At 44.1% G+C, this 7500-nt stretch overlaps 1 protein-coding gene across 3 annotated transcripts in view; it reads right to left on the bottom strand.

Moving 5' to 3' along the window:
• Window positions 1–7500, bottom strand: part of LOC138349778 (serine/arginine repetitive matrix protein 1-like) — a 29940-nt gene that overhangs the window by 22136 nt on the left and 304 nt on the right. The window contains exon 1 of one of the 3 annotated variants that reach the window (XM_069306351.1): window positions 7341–7500. This exon is cut by the window's right edge and continues 304 nt beyond it. The gene's annotated coding sequence lies outside the window, so the exon portion shown is untranslated. Of the gene's footprint in view, window positions 1–895; window positions 1181–7340 lie in introns of those variants that run through there. The other 2 variants (XM_069306364.1, XM_069306342.1) reach the window with 2 other exon arrangements.

The raw sequence follows: 7500 nt of genomic DNA, 5'->3' as shown, positions 1-7500 counted from the left end.
TCTAGTCTTATGATATACTTTAGGTTAGTAATGTTTATTAGAAGTTATATAATTTGTCAGAGTTGGTAGTGATGTGTTGCGACAGGTGGCGGCCGGGAGGCGGGTTGTTCACTGGTCTGGGTGGTGCAGACGGGTGTCAGCTCCCAAGATATTTATATCATTTGTATGTGAACTCCTTACCGGTGTTCATGTAAGAAGTATTATTATTAATTTCGAGGATCGATTATCAGTGTGTGTTTCACGATTGGATATATTTGTAACCGTGTGTCAGGTGACTTATATTCCTGACTGAGTGTGTTGGTTTATTTTGGTTTTTCCAATTGGTTGATTAACATAACATGTATAAACATACGTGTTATGAATAGACGTGACACTTCCGTGATGGCTGTACGAGCTATGATACCTAGGTGATGTCTGTATGACAGTCGCGAGGCCTGTATGACACAGTCGCGAGGCCTGTATGACACAGTCGCGAGGCCTGTATGACACAGTCGCGAGGCCTGTATGACACAGTCGCGAGGCCTGTATGACACAGTCGCGAGGCCTGTATGACACAGTCGCGAGGCCTGTATGACACAGTCGCGAGGCCTGTATGACACAGTCGCGAGGCCTATATGACAGTCATGACACGTTTATGATAACTAAGTGATGACTCTGACACGTTTATGATAAGTGATGGCTGTATGACAGTCATGACACCTACGTGATAACTATGATACGCTTATGATCACATAAGTGATGGCTGTATGACAGTCATTATATCAAAGTACCACCTACGAGACAGTCATGACACCGAAGTGACCCCTTGACACTTACGTGACGCATGTATGACAGCAACGCGATGTTCATTTGACACTGAAAATGAGTGCTACAGAAAACCTGGCTTTATGCTTACCTGTCTTGAAGTACGAGGGAAGTTGACACGGGCGAGTTGACGGCGTCTAATGGCAAAAAGTACTAATCTATGGCAGCGAGTGCCTGGCCTGTGGCAGCGAGTGCCTGGCCTGTGGCAGCGAGTGCGTGGTGTGTGGCAGCTAGTGCCTGGCCTGTGGCAGGGAGTGCGTGGTGTGTGGCAGCGAGTTACTGCACCTGTACGCTCACTCGTACCTTGCAGGTAACTGACTGTCACATCGCCTTACCCTCTCCTCGTCCGCCCCGCCGCCGCCGCCACCACCACCAGGCCCTCACCCACCCACCTTCTCTGATGAGGGGCGGGTGGCTGAGAGCTCACCATAGCCCGTGCTACTTGCAACCTTCGTTACGAGTAACCGATTCTAAAACAACAGCCTATATACAGTCAGGACTTAGGCTCTGCCCCAAGATGCGAGTTATTCGTTACTCGGTCCTACAGCGGATCATGATAAGTTTAGTATAGTTTGTACAGTAAACCACCGTTGGACGATACAGAGGCGGCATTAAGGCGTCCCTCAGCAACTGTTGTAGCAGGACCAATGGTGTGTGGGCCTGGCCAGGGGAAAGTTCGCACACGACTTCGCTAGCCAGTGAGGGAACACGCAACGACGTGATGTTCTGTGCAAATGATATATATAATAATAATAATAATAATAATATATATATATAATAATATATATATAATAATATATAATAATATATATAATATATATATATATATATATATATATATATATATATATATATATATATATATATATATATATATATATATATAATATATATATATATACACAACTGACGATTTACTATAAAACCAGAAAAACGGCCAGCCTACTCATGAGAAACTCTCCAGACACAAAGCAGAACGCTTTAAAAGAGACCAACGTCGTCTATGCCTTCAAATGCCCTCTTGGGGACTGTAAGCTCCAAAAAACCCAGTATATAGGCAAGACAACAACATCTCTTTCTAGGCGTTTAACGATGCATAAGCAACAGGGCTCCATTAAGGAACATAATCTCTTCCCACAACCAAACCATCGCCAGAGAAATCCTAGTAAACAACACAGAAATCATCGATAGATACAGCAATAGCAGGCGGCTTGACGTCTGCGAGGCACTACACATTAAGAAGTCAACACCAGCAATCAACAGCCAATTAATGCACAACTATATTCTACCCACCTCAAGACTCCGCTCCAATATAGAAGCATCAAGAAATATGGACCAATAGGCTTTCTACAATCACTTCCATTCAATACCCATTGTTTCGTGTTCTGTCTTGTGTTTATGAATTTAATACCCTATTAATACCACCTCACCCCATCCACCTCACTCAAATGTAGATATAAACAAATCGAAGATGTGAAAGTTCTTCAGTTGTGTATGTGTAAACTAAAGTCTTTGAAAATGTAATAAGTTTTACGAAACGCGCTCAAGTGTCGCGTCAGACTAGAAATAAAAATGAATTTTGGAGAATTGATTTTTGAATTACCACCAACAGTGAAAAGAAACGTACGAAAGATCGAGAAAATTCGTGTTAGAATTATTAATCTTACTTTTTCGGTCATATTTAATAATATATGTCTACAGGAAAGACTGCTACCAATATATATATATATATATATATATATATATATATATATATATGTCGTACCTAGTAGCCAGAATGCACTTCTTGGCCTACTATGCAAGGCCCGATTTGCCTAATAAGCCAAGTTTTCCTGAATTAATATATTTTCTCTAATTTTTTTCTTATGAAATGATAAACCTACCCATTTCATTATGCATGAGGTCAATTTATTTTTATTGGAGTTAAAATTAACGTAGATATATGACAGAACCTAACCAACCCTACCTAACCTAACCTATCTCCATAGGTTAGGTTAGGTTAGGTAGCCGAAAAAGTTAGGTTAGGTTAGGTAGGTTAGGTAGTCGAAAAAACATTAATTGAGGAAAACTTGCCTTATTATGCAAATTGGGCCTTGCATAGTAGGCTGAGAAGTGCGTTCTGGCTACTAGGTACGACATATATATATATATATATATATTATATATATATAATATATATATGCAGAATAACCACATATGAAAAATAGAAAATGCTTAACGCGTTTTCGGCTAATTCGCCTTCATCAGAGCAAAGTAGAATGAAGATAAGTTTGCTGATCAGACCTTTATATCCGCCTGGGCAGATCACCTGACCACCAAAAATAAGTGGAGGAAAGGAATTATAAGAAAGAAGGTAACTGCAGAAGGCCTATTGGCCCATACAAGGCAGCTCCTTTTAATATCTCAAAGTGCCATACGTGTTTAAATGATTGCTATATTGTTTTGACGTGCTATATTGCAACCATTTAAACAATCATTTAAACACGTATGGCACTTGGAGATATTAAAAGGAGCTGCCTTGTATGGGCCAATAGGCCTTCTGCAGTTACCTTCTTTCTTATAATTCCTTTCCTCCACTTATTTTTGGTGGTCAGGTGATCTGCCCAGGCGGATATAAAGGTCTGATCAGCATGCTTATCTTCATTCTACTTTGCTCTGATGAAGGCGAATTAGCCGAAAACGCGTTAAGCATTTTCTATTTTTCATATGTGGTTATTCTGCATACTTGGATCAGTGTTTTTGTGATCATTGTTGCATATATATATATATAATATATATATATATATATATATATATATATATATATATATATATATATATATATATATATATATATAGAGAGAGAGAGAGAGAGAGAGAGAGAGAGAGAGAGAGAGAGAGAGAGAGAGAGAGAGAGAGAGAGAGAGAGAGAGAGAGAGAGAGAGAGAGAGAGAGAGAGAGAGAGAGAGAGAGAGAGAGATATTATATAGATATTATATACATTATTATATATAGATATTATTAAACCCACCGACAGCACACTACTTGGAGCACCTCTGGGCCGCAATGCCATTGCTGCAGTCCTTGACGAAAAGTTTAGAGACCTAAAGAGGATGGAAGAGAGAATAGAGGACTTGGACTCCCATGATGCCCTCTACCTTCTCACAAAGTGCCTTACCTTGCCCAGGCTAACATACTTCTTAAGGTGTGTGCACCCACTTTTGGCAACCCACTTCTAAATCAATATGATGAGCTCCTCAGGTCAATATTCAGGAAGGCACTTACTTAGATTTAGATGACAGTCAGTGGGACCAAGCAACACTAACAGTGAGATTTGGGGGGATAGGCATACGAAAGGCAACTGAGGTAGCACTTCCAGCATTCTTATCCTCATGTACAGCAGCCAACGAATTGGTAGGGCAGATCCTACCAGAGCGTATGAGAGAGTGTTACGGACCCGAGCCCAGCGTCCGAGCCCGGAGCAGTGACGACCACGCCATCTGTGGGTCAGCTCCCGAAACCCCCTCCAAATGGACGACGCCATCTAGTGAGGACAAGATATACTGGCCACAAGGGCTAGTTTCCCGTCCTGATCAGCTCATAACACAGCCGCTGCTGACCTCTGGTGAGGTGACGCTTAGACAGCAACGCCATCTATGGAGTGGATAGGTGGGTGTTTGTGTCCAAGCCGGTAAGTGAGATGCCCTAGAGTGTAACCGGTACTGATGACGTGTCTGATTACAGAGTCGACCTGGGACTGCTGTAATGAACGTTGGATCAGTCTACCCAAGGCAGCCGTAAAGTCTCCAAGTATTAGCTGCAGAAGTTGAGTCCCTCCCCCCCCCCCCCCGGATGAACACTGTTGTGTTAGCCTGCCTGTGACATGGCAGTTGAGGAATTGTTGTACCCGGGGCTGACTCGTGGAGAAGAATAGCCACTGGGGTGTTGTGGTGAGGAGTGACCTGTGAAGTCACACGAGGCTCCTGCCTAGGGCTCGCAACCCTAGTATTGGTCGTGGAGTGGCCTAACCAGCGGAACTGATTGGAACCTGCCAGCTAAAGGCTGGATTTGTGGTTGACGGCCTCCACGACGGTGCACCCAGTGGGACTGTGATTTGGCTGGCCTGTGGCCGGGGTAGACTCGCTGGGAGAATCTAAGGATTCATCGTGAGGCCACAAGAGGACCAAGAGCTAAGCACCGTGGAACACTCCGCATCTTCAGAGGAAGACCAGATTGTATCTTAATAGTGTTTATACCTCCCCCGTGTGATAAGATATATATTATTTATGGTGACGGTGATAATTATATTATTAAGTTTTTGCCTTTGTCTCCCTTCCCCTTTAATTTACTTGCGTTACGGAGCACACCCCTTGAAAGCCACTACTAGCTTGGGGCCAGATACCCAAACTCTACTAACATCAGAGAAAGAACCCAGTTGCGACCCGAGAGGGCCGTAACAGAGAGACAGCGGGAACTCGTAATCAAACGTTCATGGAAGCAACCAGACAATGGGACACCATTGCACACCCTCAACCCCGACCACAAGTCCCAAAAGACCACAATCAGGCCCACTGGGATAGCCCCATAATGGAAAAGACTGTCACAGCAATGATCGACAACGCTGATGCTGAAAACAAAGCCCGCCTCCTAGCGGTAACAGCACCCCACGCCGGGTTTTTTTTATTTGCAGTGCCCAAATGCAGCCCTGGGACGGGCTGTTTATGAGGACGGGCTCCTGCAAGATAGATAGAAGTTCATTGTATCAGTAAACTTGACACAGTGAATGGAGGCGAGTGATTACTTGTTCATACCGATTTACATGTTAAAGCCTAGATTTGGTGATTATAAGACCTATGCCGGACAAAATTGAAGGAGAGAACGGTAGCCTAATGAGGCATAATTTGACGTACAGAGACAACGGAAGAATAATTATTGTTGAATCAGTGATTTACATCGTGCCATATTCTTAATTATGTAAGTGTTAATGAATTGGTTTATAGTTATGCATGTTCCTGACAAGTAACAAGGGAATGGTTTGGTCATCATAACAAGAGTTTACGATATTAGATAAAGTTTACTATACCGATACAATATTTACATGTATGTGACAGGATAGCCTAACCTGTCGAGTAGCTGAATGCTGAGGTCACACGATGAGTCTTGTGTCACCTGATAATGGTCCACGACGGTCAGAAACGTCGTCGTGTCTTCATCTTCTCACGTGTGGTTTGATCAAGTTATAAGTTGGGGACCCCGTCCAAGGCGCCATATATTTTTTATAATTTTTGTTTGTAATAAATGTTTGTCAGACAACTTTCTTTGCTCTTGTCCTTGTGAGGGTTGTAACTGAGAGGTAAATCACCTCGACCTGTGGACCAGACAATAAAGAGCGAAAATAAAGAAAAAAAACTTCAATGAAGGCCTCCCGAGTTAAGTGGGAGAGACTGGTCCTCAGTTGGTCAGTATGAGGGCGTGAATACGAGACAACATGAGGTTACTGAGGTCTCCACAATTTGGCGCGAATCCGGGTAGTTCCATAGTGAGTGGCCTGACACAGTGTAGTGTGAGCGGCACTACCAGCACCCTCCTGTCCCTTACCTTACGGGGCCCTTTCCGGGAGGACCTCTTCTTCATCCTTGCACGCTTGTAATAAATTGGGGTCTCCTGTCAAGAGATCTCTATTCAATGCATCATACCCAGTATCTCCAAGATGAAACTCTACCAGTATCTGGGGGGGGAGTAGGGGAGGGCAGCAAGGGGAGGGGTAGGGGAGGGCAGCAAGGGTAGGGGAGGGCAGCAAGGGGAGGGGTAGGGAAGGGCTGCAAGGGGGGGGGGGAGGTGAAGGGTAACAAGAGGCAGGAGAGCAGCCCTACAGGTAACATCAGTGGGGCTCCCAGAGATCAATAACCACCTGTGACGCTTGTTCATAATACAGCCCTCCATCCCTATTTCCTGCCCTCCCTCCCTCCCCCCTCCACTCCCTTCGTACAAGTTCATATCCTTCTCTGCCTTCTCCCTCTCTTCCAATCCATCTCCCTTCCTCCTTCAGTCCCCATATTTTCCCTCTTCCGTCGACTCCTTCCGCTCTGCTGCTGCTCTTCCGCTCTGCTGCTGCTCTTCCGCCCCCCCCCTCCACCACCACTACTACCCCCACTGACACCACTACTACCACCATCACCACTGATATCACCATCACTACCACAACTACCACCACCACTACTACCACCATCACTACCACAACTACCACCACCACTACTACCACCTGCACTACTACCACCACCTGCACTACTACCAGTCTGCAATCTGCTTTCATTTGCGATTGCCATCTAAGATTGAGTTTAATCAGTAACCAGATAGAATTCATCGATTTTCTCTTTATAGTCAAGTTTCAAACTACCGTGAATAAGTGATTCATGGAGGAAGAGGAATGATCATGTTGAGAATTCTATCTCAATATAACTTCCAAATTACTTAATTCTTTGCAATAAGACATCAGAAACAGTACAAAACTGTTCTTTGTAATCGAGGATAATAAAATCACTCAAATTAGCACCTACCTCTCTTCATTCGCAAATTTGCACCGAAAGAAGTGCCGTGACTATCAGCTGTAAGAGGGAGGTGGTGGTGGTGGTGGTGGCAGGACGCAGCACCTTGGGGTTAGTCGGTCAGCACATGGCACTCGAGACGGACGGATGTACCACCGTGCTCCCCAATTTG

The sequence above is a fragment of the Procambarus clarkii genome, chromosome 6 (assembly GCF_040958095.1).
Source record: "Procambarus clarkii isolate CNS0578487 chromosome 6, FALCON_Pclarkii_2.0, whole genome shotgun sequence".
NCBI classification, from domain to species: Eukaryota; Metazoa; Arthropoda; class Malacostraca; order Decapoda; family Cambaridae; genus Procambarus; species Procambarus clarkii.
This window is presented reverse-complemented; position numbering and strand designations above follow the sequence as displayed.